Genomic DNA, 18754 nt, shown 5'->3' on the forward strand with positions numbered 1-18754 from the left:
GTGTGTCGCCTGCTCTTCTCTGCTGAAACCGTTCCAAAATGGCTTTATCCAGTCTTGCGTATGCGGACATTCTCATAGACATTCTCTCAGCTTCAGATGAGTCAGAGCTGCTTTGTTTTCCCGAATGTCGCGGATCGTAGTTTCACCCACATTATAAATCAGTGCCAGATTCCGCGTATGAATACTGCGTTCTCGAGTTTGTGTATAAATTCCAGTTTCCTCTGTATCGTCAGCACAGCACGTTTTCACTTTTCAGGCACTGAAAAATGGCTATGAGCACTATGTGACTTAACTTCTGAGGTCATCAGTCGCCTAGAACTTAGAACTAATTAAACCTAACTAACTTAAGGACATCACACACATTCATGCCCGAGGCAGGATTCGAACCTGCGACCGTAGTGGTCGCTCGGCTCCAGACTGTAGCGCCTAGAACCGTACGGCCACTCTGGCCGGCTGAGGCACTGATCAACACCAACAGAAACCAAATGACTGCTCTATCCACACCGCAACAATACTGTCTAGCGCTTCAGGTGTTCCAGTAGCACATAGTTCACCACACTCGTGTTGTGACGTGACATTATCGTTCACCGGCGACCACATATAACGGACGTAAACTTTCGGATACCTGAAATAATTGATGACTAAGTGTGCCTAATGTCCCTGTTGTCTGGGAAGAAGCTTCCGTTACGAAGAACAAATCAAAAAAATGTAAACTCAGTTGTAAAAAAAAAAAAAAATGAAATGATCGTGCGGCATTTATTAGCCGGGACATCCCCTCCAGGGTTCAGCCGCCGTATTGCAAGTCTTTTTAGTTGACGCCACGTCGGCGACTTGCGTGTCAGTGATCATGAAAATGATGAAGGACACACAACAGCCATTCCCCTGCCGGGAATCGAACCCGGGCCCCCCTGCGTGGTAGGCGGTAGCGTTACGGCTGCTTTACGGAGGCTGACAGTTATAAACGAATCGTTATTGCGCGACTACTTCTACGCAATAACGATTTAAAGAATTTTGACGATCGATAGAAACTGCGAAGTAGTTAGGGAATTTCAGGATGTGAAGTTCAATATATTTTTAGTTTAGATGGCAATGTCTATAGGAAATGGTCGCCAGCTTCACAGTGTGAGCGAACAATATTGTGTAGTTCTTAATCCAACTACAAACGTATTCCCGTAATAGCAAATGCAATACAATGATGCGGGAACGCAGACAGTGCGTGGAAACAGGCTCTTCTTCGCGTCGCATTGCAGTGAACAGTTTTTGTCCCATAGAGCTATTCTTTCATATTAGTTCCTTTTGATGCTTTCTACACTGTGGCCAGTTAACACTGTAATTAATGGCTGGCCATAACACACAATCCTTCCAGTGCAGTGCCTTACAGTGGGCCGCACTACGTACCAGTATAATCTGTTCATCACAACAATAAACCTCATGTAAACAAACACAATGATTGGTCAGAAGCCGTAGCACACATACACTGGTGTTACGCTCTTGGAAGTAGGTCTTACTCATGTATTAGGTATCTTATTACTACGCTGCGTTGAGTAAAACTTACGTACACAACAGGCCATTGAAATTGTTACACCACGAAGATGACGTGCTACAAACGCGAAATTTAACCGACAGGAAGAAGATGCTGTGATATGCAAATGATTAGCTTTACAGAGCATTCACACAAGGTTGGCGCCCGTGACGCCATCTACAACGTGCTGACATGAGGAAAGTTTCTAACCAATTTCTCATATACAAACAGCAGTTGACCGGCGTTTCCTGGTGAAACTTTGTTGTGATGCCTCGAGTAAGGAGGAGAAATGCGTAGCATCACGTTTCCGACTTTGATAGAGGTAGGATAGTAGCCTATCGCGATTGCGGTTTATCGTATCGTGACATTGCTGCTCGCATTGGTCGAGATCCAATGACTGTTAGCAGAATATGGAATCGGTGGGTTCAGGAGGGTAATACGGAACGCCGTGCTGGATCCCAACGGCCTCGTATCACTAGCAGTCGAGATGACAGGCATCTTATCCGCATGGCTGTAACGGATCGTGTAGCCACGTCTCGATCCCTGAGGCAACAGATGGGGAAGTTTGCAAGACAACAACTATCTGCACGAACAGTTCCACGACGTTTGCAGCAGCACGGACTATCAGCTCGGAGACCATGGCTGCGGTTACCCTCGACGCTGCATCACAGACAGGAGCGCCTGCGATGGTGTACTCGACGATTAACCTGGGTGCACGAATGGCAAAACGTCATTTTTTCGGATGAACCCAGGTTCTGTTTACAGCATCATGATGGTCGCATTCGTTTTTGGGGACATCGCGGTGAACGCACATTGGAAGTGTGTATTGATCATTGCCATACTGGCGTATCACCCAGCGTGATGGTATGGGGTGCGATTGGTTACACCTCGGTCACCTCTTCTTCGCATTGACGGCACTTTGAACAGTGGACGTTACATTTCAGATGTGTTACGAGCCGTGGCTCTACCCATCATTCGATGCCTTCGAAACCCTACATTTCAGCAGGATAATGCACGATCGCATGTTGCACGTCCTTTACGGGCTTTTCTGGATACAGAAAATGTTTGACTGCTGCCCTGGCCAGCACATTCTCCAGATCTCTCACCAACTGGCTCGTCACAATACCCCAGTCACTACTCTTGATGAACCGTGGTATCGTGTTGAAGCTGCATGGACAGCTGTACCTGTACACGCCATCCGAGCTCTGTTTGACTCAATGCCCAGGCGTATCAAGGCCGTTATTACGGCCAGAGGTGGTTGTTCTGGGTACTGATTTCTCAGGATCTATGCACCCAGATTGCGTGAAAATGTAATCACATGTCAGTTCCAGTATAATATATTTGTCCAATGAAAACCCGTTTATCATCTGCATTTCTTCTTGATGTAGCAATTTTAATCGCCAATAGTATATATTCAAATGTATTGACAGCCACGCTTTAGCTGCGTAGTTTTATTTCAAAAATCGTCTACAGTCACAGCCTCTGCAGCGTCGTGCTCTGATTGTCGCGCTGTTAATGCGCAATATTAAAATGGCTGAGGCCGTTTTCTGTTCCGTGGTGAAACAAGCATGTGGAATACGGCTAAAAAGTGCCGAGAAATAGGCTGTTCTTAACGTTTTCCATAAATTTACGGAGATAATCAGCTTTGAAGTTTTCTCAGTAGTGTATATAGTGCAATTGTTCTACCAAATATCGTTGGACGTGTAGCGTAGTCGGTAGTGTAATGAATCATGCACCCCATGCGCGTATAAGTGTTTTGGTTCAAATCTCTCCCATACCTCTTTTTACTTGTTCATTTTGAAATAACATCTCGTCATTATAAAACATCATCATTTTTTAAGAATAATGCACGTCTTCTTGTCTCTAATTACATATTGGACGCGAAATTCATGCTTCCATTTCAAATACAAATTCGTAATTATCCATGTTTTATGAAAAACTGTTCACAAAACTTGTTTAAATTCAGAAAACATAAAAATCAAATTTTTAAGGCAAAAATGGAAAACCAAATCCTCTATCTGGACTATGTCCATCGTAGAAACATCAAAAACAACCATTTTCACAGCATCGAGCACATCATACAAATGCTGCATTTTTACATTTGCTACTGTACCAGCAGCCTTTTCAGTAGTTTCAGGGGCAACAGTCTGGATGATTTGACTGATCTGGCCTTGTAACACTAACCAAAATGGCCTTTCTGTGCTGGTACTGCGAACGGCTGAAACCAAGGCGAAACTAAAGCCGTAATTTTTCCCGAGGGCATGCACCTTTACTGTATGGTTAAATGATGATGGAGTCCTCTTGGGTAAAATATTAAAGAGGTAAAATAGTCCCCCAATCGGATCTCCGGGCGGGGACTACTCAGGAGGACATTGTTATAGGGAGAAAGAAAACTGGCGTTCTACGGATCGGAGCGTGGAATGTCAGATCCCTCAATCGGGGAGGTGGGTTAGAAAGTTTAAAAAGGTAATGGATAGGTTAAAGTTAGATATAATGGGAATTAGTGAAGTTCAGTGGTAGGAGGAACAAGACTTCTGGTCACGTGAATACAGGGTTATAAATACAAAATCAAATAGGATTAATACAGGAGTAGGTTTAATAATGAATAAAAAAAATAGGAGTGCGGGTTAGCTACTACAAACAGCATAGTGAACGCATTATTGTGGCCAAGATAGACACAAAGCCCATGCCTACTACAGTAGTACAAGTTTATATGCCAACTAGCTCTGCAGATGACGAAGAAATTGAAGAAATGTATGATGAGATAAAAGAAATTATTCAGGTAGTGAAGGGAGACGAAAATTTAATAGTCATGGGAGACTGGAATTCGACAGTAGGAAAAGGAAGAGAAGGAAACGTAGTAGGTCAGTATGGAATGGGGGTAAGAAATGAAAGAGGAAACTGCCTGGTTGAACTTTGCACAGAGCACAATCATAGCTAACACTTGGTTCAAGAATCATAAAAGAAGGTTGTATACATGGAAGAGGCCTGGAGATACTCGAAGGTTTCAGATAGATTATATAATGGTAAGACAGAGATTTAGGAACCAGGTTTTAAATTGTAAGACATTTCCAGGGGCAGATGTGGACACTGACCACAATCTATTGGTTATGAACTGTAGATTAAAACTGAAGAAACTGCAAAAAGGTGGGAATTTAAGGAGATGGGACCTGGATAAACTGACTAAACCAGAGGTTGCACAGAGTTTCAGGGAGAGCATAAGGGAACAATTGACAGGAATGGGGGAAAGAAGTACAGTAGAAGAAGGTTGGGTAGCTTTGAGAGATGAAGTAGTAAAGGCAGCAGAGCATCAAGTAGGTAAAAAGACGAGGGTTGGTCGAAATCCTTGGTTAACAAAAGATATATTTAATTGATGAAAGGAGAAAATATAAAAATGCAGTACATGAAGCAGGCAAAAAGGAATACAAACGTCTAAAAAATGAAATCGACAGGAAGTGCTAAATGGTTAAACAGGAATGGCTAGAGGACAAATGCAAATATATAGAAGCATGTATCACTATGGGTAAGATAGATGCTGCCTACAGGAAAATTAAAGACACTTCTGGAGAAAAGAGAACCACCTGTATGACTATCAAGATCTCAGATGAAAAACCTATCCTAAGCAAAGAAGGGAAAGCAAAAAGGTGGAAAGAGTATATAGAGTGTCTATAAAAGGGAGATGTACTTGAGCACAATATTATGGAAATGGAAGATTACGTAGATGACAATGAAATGGGCGATATGATATTGCGTGAAGAGTTTGACAGAGCACTGAAAGACCTGAGTCGAAACAAGGCCCCGGGAGTAGACAACATTCCATTAAAACTACTGACAGCCTTGGGAGAGCCAGTCCTGACAAAACACTGCCATCTAATGTGCAAGATATATGAAACAGGCGAAACACCCTCAGACTTCAAGAAGAATATAGTAATTCCAATCCCAAAGAAAGCAGGTGTTGACAGATGTGAAAATTACCGAACTATCAGCTTAATAAGCCACGGCTGCAAAATACTAACATGAATTCTTTACAGACGAATGGAAAAATGGTCGAAGCCGACCTCGGGGAGGATCAATTTGGATTCCGTAGAAATGTTGGAACACGCTACTTATCTTAGAAGACAGATTAAGGAAAGGCAAACCTACGTTTCTGGCATTTGTAGACTTAGAGAAAGCTTGACATTGTTGACTGGAATACTCTCTTTCAAATTCTGAAAGTGGCAGGGGTAAAACAGAGGGAGTGAAAAGGTATTTACAATTTGTACAGAGACAAGATGGCAGTTACAAAGGGGCATAAAAGGGAAGCAGTGGTTGGGAAGGGAGTGAGACAGGGTTGTAGCCTCTCCCCAATGTTATTCAATCTGCATATTGAGCAAGCAGTAAAGGAAACGATAGAAAAATTCGTAGTAGGAATTAAAATCCATGGAGATGAAATAAAAACTTTGAGATTCGCCGATGACATTGTAATTCTGTCAGAGACGGCAAGGGACCTGGAAGAGCAGCTGAACGGGATGGACAGTCTTGAGAGGAGGATATAAGATGAACATCAACAAAAGCAAAACGAGGATGATGGAATGTAGTCGAATTAAATCGGATGTTGCTGGGGATACTAGATTAGGAAATGAGACGCTTAAAGTACAGGGTAATTCAAAAAGAATACCACAACTTTAGGAATTTAAAACTCTGCAACGACAAAAGGCAGGACTAAGCACTATCTGTCGGCGAATTAAGGGAGCTATAAAGTTTCATTTAGTTGTACATTTGTTCGCTTGAGGCGCTGTTGACTAGGCGTCAGCGTCAGTTGATGCTAAGATGGCGACCGCTCGACAGAAAGCTTTTTGTGTTATTGAGTACGGCAGAAGTGAATCGACGACAGTTGTTCAGCGTGCATTTCGAACGAAGTATGGTGTTAAACCTCTTGATAGGTGGTGTATTAAACGTTGGTATAAACAGTTTACAGAGAATGGGTGTTTGTGCAAAGGGAAAAGTTCTGGACGGCCGAGAACGAGTGATGAAAATGTAGCACGCATCCAGCAAGCATTTGTTCGCAGCCCAGGAAAATCGACTCGCAGAGCTAGCAGAGAGCTGCAAATTCCACAATCAACTGTATGGAGAGTCCTACGAAAAAGGTTAGTTATGAAACCTTATCGTCTGAAATTGGTTCAAGCACTGTCTGCAGCTGATAAGATTAAAATAATCGATTTCTGTAATTTTATCCTTGCTCAAATGGAAACAGATGAATCTTTCGTTTCAAAGATTGTGTTTAGTGATGAAGCAACTTTCCACACTAACGGGAACGTCAACCGTCACAATGTCTGTATATGGGGCACTGAGAATCCGCGGGAAACAACTCAGTATGAACGTGACTCGCCTAAGGTGAACGTTTTCTGTGCCATTTCAGCCAATAAAGTTTTTGGTCCCTTTTTCTTCGAAGGTGCTACTGTAACTGGACTACAGTATCTGGAGATGTTAGAGAATTGGCTGTTCCCTCAGCTCGAACAAGAAGCACAACAATTCATATTTCAGCAGGATGGAGCGCCACCACATTGGCACTTATCTGTCCGTAACTACCTGAAAGTCAACTACCCGAGGCGATGGATCGGCCGCCAGGCAGCCCGTGACAGAGCACTTCATCACTGGCCTCGAAGAAGCCCTGATCTTACCCCCTGCGATTTTTTCTTATGGGGGTATGTTAAGGATATGGTGTTTCGGCCACCTCTCCCAGCCACCATTGATGATTTGAAACGAGAAATAACAGCAGCTATCCAAACTGTTACGCCTGATATGCTACAGAGAGTGTGGAACGAGTTGGAGTATCGGGTCGATATTGCTTGAGTGTCTGGAGGGGGCCATATTGAACATCTCTGAACATGTTTTTGAGTGAAAAAAAACTTTTTAAATACTCTTTGTAATGATGTATAACAGAAGGTTATATTATGTTTCTTTCATTAAATAAACATTTTTAAAGTTGTGGTATTCTTTTTGAATCACCCTGTATTAAATGAGTTTTGCTATTTGGGGAGCAAAATAAGTGATGAAGGTCGAAGTAGAGAGGATATAAAATGTAGACTGGCAATGGCAAGGAGAGCGTTTCTGAAGAAGGGAAATTTGTTAACAACGAGTATAGATTTAAGTGACAGGAAGTCTTTTGTGAAAGTATTTGTGTTGGAGTATGGCCATGTATGGAAGTGAAACGTGGACGATGAATAGTTTGGACAAGAAGAGAATAGAAGCTTTCGAAATATGGTGCAACAGAAGAATGTTGAAGATTAGATGGGTTAATCACATAACAAATGAGGAGGTATTGAACAGAATTAGAGAGAAGAGAAATTTGTGGCACACCTTGACTAGAAGAAGGGATCGGTTGGTAGGACATGTTCTGAGGCATGAAGGGATCACAAATTTAGTTTTGGAGGGCAGCGTGGAGGGTAAAAATCGTAGAGGGAGACAATGGGATGAAAACACTAAGCAGATTCAGAAGGATGTAGGTTGCAATAGGTACTGGGAGATGAAGAAGCTTGCACAGGATAGAGTAAAATGGAGAGCTGCATCAAATCAGTCTCTGGACTGAAGACCACAACAACAACAACAACAACAACATCAACTGTACCATTACAATATGAACCCAACAAACTGATCTGGAGCCAAGCTGAGGGTTTTGGCCCGAAAAGTAACAGGACTGTTAAGCTGACAGACGTACTGGAACTAACGCACGCAGCTTTTTCACACGTCACTGCCGAACGTTGGCGGGATATAGAACGGCTCGTCATAAGAGAAGAGGAGAAAATGCTGCGCCTGGTTGGCTTCGTGGGTTCTGTTGTTGGTGGGCTCGTTATCAACGTAGAAGGTAACACTTCCAGAACTGAAATCTATTTCTCGGATTCGGATAAGGAAGGAGCTGAGAGATCGCCAGACGTCTGACTGTAATACCATCGGTGGCTTCAGTATTTAACTATAGAGTAAAATCCTTCGATACTCCCTTACGGTACACACAGCTTATGCAGAAAAATTGCTCTGTGGTTAGGTCAGGAATTTTCCACATTCTTGTTTTTAATTACAACAGTACGCTAGCTATAAACGATAAAGTGTTGCGTTTTTCGTCTAGTCGTCAAAGGAGAGTATTGTGGTAGATTTGCGGTGTATTATTTCATTTCTGCTTAAACATTAAACGACTTTCGAAGCTGTATTGCTCCTCTGTTCGTCTCTTTTTACGTGTGAACTGCAGCTGGCCACGCCACACCAGGCTAGCTGCACCAGCTGACGGCCAGTGCCGTGCAAGTTAAATGCGCCGGTACAGCTGTTGTCCCGTATTATCGCTAAGTGGATGTGCGCGTAACATACAGCACAAAACGTATTATCGTACTTCACAGTAATCGTGACAGCTTGGCTGCAGCCCCATGTGAACAGGAAATCCAAAGAGGTTCCAGCAAACACGGAAGAACACATAGTGCAATGTTTACGTCAGGTTTATTCTTATGATGAACGGATCACTATGCCACAGCACTTACGTCAGACTCCGCTGCACGAAAGCTCGCGCCAGACTTAACTGTACAGGGGGTAAAAAAAAAGAAGAATCATCCTATTTGCTCGTCTATATTTCTGAAACGAATAAACCTATAGATTGAATTTTGTTTTCGATGAACGGGAAACACAAAAAGTTTTTTTTCACAACTTTTCATAGGTGTTCAAGTATGCTTCCCGTGAGATGCACGGCACATGTCAATGCAGTATCCAAATTGTTCCCACACTGCAGTGAGCATGTCTTGCGTTACAGCTTCCACATCTGCTGTTATGGCCGGCCGAAGTGGCCGTGCGGTTAAAGGCGCTGCAGTCTGGAACCGCAAGACCGCTACGGTCGCAGGTTCGAATCCTGCCTTGGGCATGGATGTTTGTGATGTCCTTAGGTTAGTTAGGTTTAACTAGTTCTAAGTTCTAGGGGACTAATGACCTCAGCAGTTGAGTCCCATAGTGCTCAGAGCCATTTGAACCATTTTCTGCTGTTATGCGTTGTCTCAGTTCCTTCATTGTTGTTGGTAGTGGAGGTACATAAACAGTCTTTTATAAACCCCCGCAAGAAATAATCACGACCGGCCGATGTGGCCGAGCGGTTCTAGGCGTTTCAGTCTGGAACCGCGCGACCGCTACGGTCGCAGGTTCGAATCCTGCCTTGGGGATGGATGTGTGTGATGTCCTTAGGTTGGTTAGGTTTAAGTAGTTCTAAGTTCTAGGGGACTGATGACCTCAGATGTTAAGTCCCATAGTTCTCAGAGCCATTTCATTTTTGAAACAATCACACACAGTCAGGTCCGGTGACCTTGGAGGCCGGTAATGTAAGGCTGAATTATTTGGTTCAGTGCGACCGATCCATCGTTCAGTAATCCTTTTATTCAAAATTTCCCGCACTTCCAGATCCCAGTGTGACGATACCCGATTCTGTTGGTAAATGAAGTCGCACGAATCAGTCTCCAACTGTGGGAAAAGAAAGTTCTGAAGTATACCGAGATGTGTGCTTGTTGTAACAGTGTTCTCGGTAAAGAAAGATGGACCGTACACCTTTTCCCGTGAAACTGCACAAAAAACATTAAATTTTAGAGAGTCCCTCTCCTGTTGTACAACTTCATGTGGTTGTTCCGTACCCGATACGCTCACAATATGACGGTTCGCCTTTCCATTTAAATGCAATGTTGCCTCGCCACTAAACACTAACAAGGGGAGGCCGCCAATTGTGAAATTCAGATTCGATTCATACTGCGCATAATAAAAGCTCATGGGCAGAGGTGTAATGTGGTAAAGCACTAAGATGCACTTCTCAGCCGTTGTCGAGAAAATCGACAGTTAAAAGAAACCGTTGCTGTGAAATACTCTCCACGATTAGTAATTTCCAACAGCGTCGTGGCGTAGCGGTAAGCGCTCGGGTTCGTAATCCGAAAGTCGCCGGATCGAATCTCGCGCCATGCAACTTTTTGTTTTTAGTATTTGTATTTTGTAATTCATATATATATATATATATATATATATATATATATATATATATATATATGTGTGTGTGTGTGTGTATGTGTGTAAAAGTCCGGCTCGTTCGGCTTTTTCAAGGCACACACACACACACACACACACATATATTTCCCGGCAATCAGTTGCAACAAATATGCATATAATAAGTTGTTGAAAGTCGTTTTTCGTGGAAAAACCGACTTCGAACATCATTACGTTTTCCGCAAAGAAAGTTGTATTTCACAAATGTTATTAATTGTCTTCATAATGTTAACCACGTACAGTTAACGGAAGACGTAGAAACGATATTCCGAAACGAATACGTATAGCGTAAGTCAAACGTTCGAATTAGAAGAGAGACCCCACGAACACAAATTCGCTGTGGCAGGTATGAAATATAAACTCCGTTACTCGCTCGTTACACTTGACGGACAGATGTTGACGCATAACAGCGTAGTTGCCTGCTAAGTTCGAAAGAAGGTAGATGCGGTCCCTAGCGCAACTTATAACATCGTCGAAAATCAGTGGGAACGGGAGAGCTTTGGTACACCCTGTTAAAAAACGGAGAAATGGAGGCGGTACAATTCGAGAGCGATCCGCCTTCACCAACATGCATAAGCAATTCATTAATATATATTGGAATTACAAAAAACTAATAATAAAAAAAATTGCATAGCGCGAGATTCGATCCGGCGACCTTCGTATTACGAACCCGAGCGCTTACCGCTGCGCCACGACGCTATAGAAAACTGTTAATCGTAGAGAGTATTTCACCGCGACGGTTTCTTTTAACTGTCGATTTTCTCGACAACGGCTGAGAAGTGCATCTTGGTGCTTTGCCACATTACACCTCTGGCCATGAGCTTTTATTATGCGCAGTATGAATCGAATCTGAATTTCACAATTGGCGGCCTCCCCTTGCTTAGAAGGAAACTGCCATCCTCCATCTTGCCAAGAACGAAATTACAGAACTCCACACGTTGTGTGTCACCTTCAAGAAGAGCTTGCAGTAGCTGAATTTTGCACGGTCTCACGTGTAAATGTCGACGCAACACACGCCAGACAGACATCGGAGACATGTTGAGCTGCACGGCGAACGCAATTCTGCGGTCTCCTTGAGAAACTATGGCGGATGCGTTCGACGTGTGTGTCAGACACTCGGGGACGGCCCGGCGATTTGCCTTTACACAAACAACCTGTTTCTCGGAACTGTTCACGCCATCTTCTAATGCTCTGTGCTGTAGGAGGATTCATACAACACTCACAAGGGAACCTTCCCATCGCACCCCCATCAGATTTAGTTATAAGTTGCCACAGTGGATACGCCTTGAAAATCTGAACACAGATCAATCGGGAAAACAGGAAGAAGTTGTGTGGAACTATGAAAAAAATAAGCAAAATATACAAACTGAGTAGTCCATGTGCAAGATAGGCAACATTAAGAGTGACGTGAGCTCAGGAGCGCCGTGGTCCCGTGGTTAGCGTGAGCAGCTGCGGAACAAAAGGTCCTTAGTTCAAGTATTCCATCGTGTGAAAAATTTACTTTCTTTATCAAGAGGTCCTTGGCTCAAGTCTTCCATCGTGTGAAAAATTTACTTTATTTATTTTCGCAAAGTTATGATCTCTCCGTTCGTTCATTGACGTCTCTGTTCACTGTAATAAGTTTAGTGTCTTTGTTTTGCGACCGCACCGCAAAACCGTGCGATTAGTAGACGAAAGGACGCGCCTCTCCAATGGGAACCGAAAACATTTGATCGCAAGGTCATAGGTCAACCGATTCCTCCACAGGAAAACACGTGTGATATATTCTATACGACACTGGTGACGGCATGTGCGTCACATGACAGGAATATGTTGTCGACCCACCTAACTTGTACACTTGGCGAATGGGTAAAAAGATTCCTCTACCTTGCCCGATTTAGGTTTTCTTGTGGATGTGATAATCACTCCCAAAAAAGTCATGGAAACATAAGAGTTTGTCACATAAACTGCAACAAATGAATGCAACGGGTTCACAGTCGCACAATTGTCCCTGTGCTCTGTCAAAACATGTGTTTTGTTTCGATGTTTGTTTAGGTGTAGCGTCCCCATACTACGGCGCAGTTACCTTGCATCGGACGGACGGACGGACAGATAATAATTGTCTGAAAATAAAAAAAAATAAACTTTTCACTAGAGGGAAGACTTGAACCATGGACCTCTCGTTGCGCAGCTGCTCACTCTAACCACGGGACCACGGCGCTCCTAAGGTAACAGTAACCTTGATGTTACCTATGTTGCTTATGGACTACTCAGTTTGTATATTTTGCTTATTTTTTTCATACTTCCACACAACTTGTTCCTGTTTTCTCGATTGATCTGTGTTCAGTTTTTCAAGGCCTATCCACTGTGCCAACTTATAACTAAATCTGAGGGGGGTGCGATGGGGAGGTTCCCTTGTTAGTACGAAAGTCACGCTGAACAGTTATTACTGACCCGCACGGCGTAAAACGTGGAACACAGAACGCTTTCTGCTGTCCCGAAACCAGTTTTACTACAGCTGAAGTGGGTGCACACTTCTGCTGCCTGGAGGGAACCATGTAAAACTGAATTTGCTCTTTCCAGCAGTACGTTGTTCACGCACATATCTCAAGTAACATAATTGATTTTTTGAAATCGGATGATTCTTTTTAATACACCGTCTATAATGCGCGGCCACGCCCAGCGACATTGTTCGCCTACCTCAAATATACTATTTGATTGTTCACAATAGCAGATAGCCCTCAGTGGAGCAACGCGTTTCCTACATGTTATTACGTAATTCTTTTTTAGATGTTCCATTTAAATTGCATAATCATATTCATTCATAGGAAAATATTTACAGAACTGTGACAAAATATATTACATAAAAATTACTCTATTACTCAAAATTACAGTATTCATACTGCAAAAATTTCTTATGTTAGATGGTTCAAACGGCTCTGAGCACTATGGGACTTAATATCTGAGGTCATCAGTCCCCTAGAACTTAGAACTACTTAAACCTAACTAACCTAAAGACATCACACACATCCATGCCCGAGGCAGGATTCGAACCTGCGACCGTAGCAGCAGCGCGGTTCCGGACTGAAGCGTCTAGAACGGCTCGGCCACAACGGCCGGCCCTTACGTTAGATACTTTATTGTTGTTGCACAGTCCTGGGTATAAGAAAAAGTGGGAGTAAAAGACCGCGGATATTCGATAGTTTACTGCAGTTACGTTTTGTTTCGTGTGCACCTCACACAATACCCTGCTAGTAGCCTCTCGCATTAACCCCGCACTGCTTGCTGCCTTTGTAACCACTACAGCAGCTACGGGCCACTTACCTCTCTCTCTCTATCTCTCTCTCTCTCTCTATCTCTCCGTCAGATGAATAATTCATGCAGCACGACTCGCCGCTTAATAGGCAAAATGGCCGAGGCTCTGGTCGGAGCGAGGCGTCCCGAAAAACGGGTTGCGACATCTCTCTGCTCCTCGGGCGCCAGCGGTCATTCCAGCACGCCTCGTCGACCCCGCTAGTGGCTGCGGTCCGGGGCCACTTACCGCTGCCCCGTTGTCTTTTTTCATATTTCCTTTCCTTGTTTTATTTTCTTTTTGCGCCCACTGACCTCTGGGAACGCTTATGTGAGTAGCAGTCTGCTAATCTCTCATCTCCGCGAAACTAGTCAGACACCGGACGACGAAAAAAAAGAAACCCGAGAAAAAAATAGACGGGGAGAGTGAAATCGACCGATAAATGAGGCACTAAAACTGCAAGAGGCCTTGCTCCTCGAGATTATTTTCCTCTAAAGACTTCTTTTTTCCGTAATTTTTCGTCTTAAATGGTGGTCATGACGGTCAACACGCGGCGTACTGGGCCGACGAACTTTTCTGAAAAGCTGTTTACATTTTACGTTGGCCACTCAAGTTGCTGTGTAGTATTCGTGACTCTGCACACAGGGTATTAAAACTCTCGGAAGAATACCATCCACACAGTCCCAAAAATCAGAGTGACAATTGTCGCACAATCAGCTTAACGGCTCATGCATCCAAGCTGCCGACACTGATAATGTACAAAATAATGGAAAACTAAATTGAGGATCTGTTAGAAAAATGGTTCAAATGGCTCTGAGCACTATGGGACTTAACATCTGAGGTCATCAGTCCACTAGAACTTAGAACTACATAAACCTAACTAACCTAAGGACCTGAAACTTTCTGGAAACATCCCCCAGGCTGTGGCTAAGCCATCTCTCCGCTGTATCCTTTCTTTCAGGAGTGCTAGTTCTGCAAGGTTCGCAGGAGAGCTTCTGTAAAGTTTGGAAGGTAGGAGGCGAGATACTGGCAGAAGTAAAGCTGTGAGTACCGGGCGTGAGTCGTGCTTAGGTAGCTCAGATGCTAGAGCACTTGCCCGCGAAAGGCAAAGGTCCCGAGTTCGAGTATCGGTCGGGCACACAGTTTTTAATCTGCCAGGAAGTTTCATATCAGCGCACACTCCGCTGCAGAGTGAAAATCTCATTCTGGAAACATCCCCCAGGCTGTGGCTAAGCCATCTCTCCGCTGTATCCTTTCTTTCAGCTTTCAGGAGTGCTATTTCTGCAAGGTTCGCAGGAGAGCTTCTGTAAAGTTTGGAAGGTAGGAGGCGAGATACTGGCAGAAGTAAAGCTGTGAGTACCGGGCGTGAGTCGTGCTTAGGTAGCTCAGATGGTAGAGCACTTGCCCGCGAAAGGCAAAGGTCCCGAGTTCGAGTATCGGTCGGGCACACAGTTTTTAATCTGCCAGGAAGTTTCATATCAGCGCACACTCCGCTGCAGAGTGAAAATCTCATTCTGGAAACATCCCCCAGGCTGTGGCTAAGCCATCTCTCCGCTGTATCCTTTCTTTCAGCTTTCAGGAGTGCTATTTCTGCAAGGTTCGCAGGAGAGCTTCTGTAAAGTTTGGAAGGTAGGAGGCGAGATACTGGCAGAAGTAAAGCTGTGAGTACCGGGCGTGAGTCGTGCTTAGGTAGCTCAGATGGTAGAACACTTGCCCGCGAAAGGCAAAGGTCCCGAGTTCGAGTATCGGTCGGGCACACAGTTTTTAATCTGCCAGGAAGTTTCATATCAGCGCACACTCCGCTGCAGAGTGAAAATCTCATTCTGGAAACATCCCCCAGGCTGTGGCTAAGCCATCTCTCCGCTGTATCCTTTCTTTCAGCTTTCAGGAGTGCTATTTCTGCAAGGTTCGCAGGAGAGCTTCTGTAAAGTTTGGAAGGTAGGAGGCGAGATACTGGCAGAAGTAAAGCTGTGAGTACCGGGCGTGAGTCGTGCTTAGGTAGCTCAGATGGTAGAACACTTGCCCGCGAAAGGCAAAGGTCCCGAGTTCGAGTATCGGTCGGGCACACAGTTTTTAATCTGCCAGGAAGTTTCATATCAGCGCACACTCCGCTGCAGAGTGAAAATCTCATTCTGGAAACATCCCCCAGGCTGTGGCTAAGCCATCTCTCCGCTGTATCCTTTCTTTCAGCTTTCAGGAGTGCTATTTCTGCAAGGTTCGCAGGAGAGCTTCTGTAAAGTTTGGAAGGTAGGAGGCGACATACTGGGAGAAGTAAAGCTGGGAGTACCGGGCGTGAGTCGTGCTTAGGTAGCTCAGATGGTAGAGCACTTGCCCGCGAAAGGCAAAGGTCCCGAGTTCGAGTATCGGTCGGGCACACAGTTTTTAATCTGCCAGGAAGTTTCATATCAGCGCACACTCCGCTGCAGAGTGAAAATCTCATTCTGGAAACATCCCCCAGGCTGTGGCTAAGCCATCTCTCCGCTGTATCCTTTCTTTCAGCTTTCAGGAGTGCTATTTCTGCAAGGTTCGCAGGAGAGCTTCTGTAAAGTTTGGAAGGTAGGAGGCGACATACTGGGAGAAGTAAAGCTGGGAGTACCGGGCGTGAGTCGTGCTTAGGTAGCTCAGATGGTAGAGCACTTGCCCGCGAAAGGCAAAGGTCCCGAGTTCGAGTATCGGTCGGGCACACAGTTTTTAATCTGCCAGGAAGTTTCATATCAGCGCACACTCCGCTGCAGAGTGAAAATCTCATTCTGGAAACATCCCCCAGGCTGTGGCTAAGCCATCTCTCCGCTGTATCCTTTCTTTCAGCTTTCAGGAGTGCTATTTCTGCAAGGTTCGCAGGAGAGCTTCTGTAAAGTTTGGAAGGTAGGAGGCGAGATACTGGCAGAAGTAAAGCTGTGAGTACCGGCCGTGAGTCGTGCTTAGGTAGCTCAGATGCTAGAGCACTTGCCCGCGAAAGGCAAAGGTCCCGAGTTCGAGTATCGGTCGGGCACACAGTTTTTAATCTGCCAGGAAGTTTCATATCAGCGCACACTCCGCTGCAGAGTGAAAATCTCATTCTGGAAACATCCCCCAGGCTGTGGCTAAGCCATTTCTCCGCTGTATCCTTTCTTTCAGCTTTCAGGAGTGCTATTTCTGCAAGGTTCGCAGGAGAGCTTCTGTAAAGTTTGGAAGGTAGGAGGCGACATACTGGGAGAAGTAAAGCTGGGAGTACCGGGCGTGAGTCGTGCTTAGGTAGCTCAGATGGTAGAGCACTTGCCCGCGAAAGGCAAAGGTCCCGAGTTCGAGTATCGGTCGGGCACACAGTTTTTAATCTGCCAGGAAGTTTCATATCAGCGCACACTCCGCTGCAGAGTGAAAATCTCATTCTGGAAACATCCCCCAGGCTGTGGCTAAGCCATCTCTCCGCTGTATCCTTTCTTTCAGCTTTCAGGAGTGCTATTTCTGCAAGGTTCGCAGGAGAGCTTCTGTAAAGTTTGGAAGGTAGGAGGCGAGATACTGGCAGAAGTAAAGCTGTGAGTACCGGGCGTGAGTCGTGCTTAGGTAGCTCAGATGGTAGAGCACTTGCCCGCGAAAGGCAAAGGTCCCGAGTTCGAGTATCGGTCGGGCACACAGTTTTTAATCTGCCAGGAAGTTTCATATCAGCGCACACTCCGCTGCAGAGTGAAAATCTCATTCTGGAAACATCCCCCAGGCTGTGGCTAAGCCATCTCTCCGCTGTATCCTTTCTTTCAGCTTTCAGGAGTGCTATTTCTGCAAGGTTCGCAGGAGAGCTTCTGTAAAGTTTGGAAGGTAGGAGGCGAGATACTGGCAGAAGTAAAGCTGGGAGTACCGGGCGTGAGTCGTGCTTAGGTAGCTCAGATGGTAGAGCACTTGCCCGCGAAAGGCAAAGGTCCCGAGTTCGAGTATCGGTCGGGCACACAGTTTTTAATCTGCCAGGAAGTTTCATATCAGCGCACACTCCGCTGCAGAGTGAAAATCTCATTCTGGAAACATCCCCCAGGCTGTGGCTAAGCCATCTCTCCGCTGTATCCTTTCTTTCAGCTTTCAGGTGTGCTAGTTCTGCAAGGTTCGCAGGAGAGCTTCTGTAAAGTTTGGAAGGTAGGAGGCGAGATACTGGCAGAAGTAAAGCTGTGAGTACCGGCCGTGAGTCGTGCTTCGGTAGCTCACAGTCAGCCTTCGGCGGCGCAGCGGTTCGGACGGTGTTTACGTCCCTGCCGCACGTCTGCGCGAGAGGTGTTTACGTTAAGTGTGTAGCCCTGTGTCGCGGTATACATAGAACGAATCATGGCCTTGTCGTTCCGCAAATCGACACTGAAATTTAGTTTTGTAAACGAATATGCTCGACCGAAGGCTTACGAGATCGAACGTTATTTACGGGACGAGGTGAAAATCGAACCTGACGTTCTAGTTGGGATACACTTATCCATAGTCAGCAGCGTGGTCTATGTCAAGCTCATCAATAAAGCGGCATGTGACGAACTACTACTTCGACACCGACAAGGACTTCGTTTCTGTCATTCGGACGGGAATGTTGGAGCGGTAACAGTTGAACACGCCGGCATGGACCTCCGAACGTTCCGCGTCTTTGAGCTTCCATTCGAAGTGCCAGAAGAATTGGTGACAGACGCCCTGCGTCCTTACGGAACGGTCCTATCCCACGTGGCTGAAAAATGGGCGAGTTTCAAGACGTATCCTGTCCTCAATGGCGTCAGACAAATACGGATCGAACTCCGAAAACACGTCCCGTCATACTTGTACATCGCCGGTTGTAGGGCGATTGTCATTTACGACGGACAACCAAGGACGTGCTCTGGATGTGGGAAGGAGGGCCACATACGTTCTGAGTGTGCTCAACGAAGGTTATTACAGCTGCCACGGGATGATCCACCCCTCACGCCGCATCCGACTGTGCTCCCCATGACTTA

This window comes from Schistocerca nitens, chromosome 11 (genome assembly GCF_023898315.1).
Source record: "Schistocerca nitens isolate TAMUIC-IGC-003100 chromosome 11, iqSchNite1.1, whole genome shotgun sequence".
In the NCBI taxonomy this organism is placed as follows: domain Eukaryota; kingdom Metazoa; phylum Arthropoda; class Insecta; order Orthoptera; family Acrididae; genus Schistocerca; species Schistocerca nitens.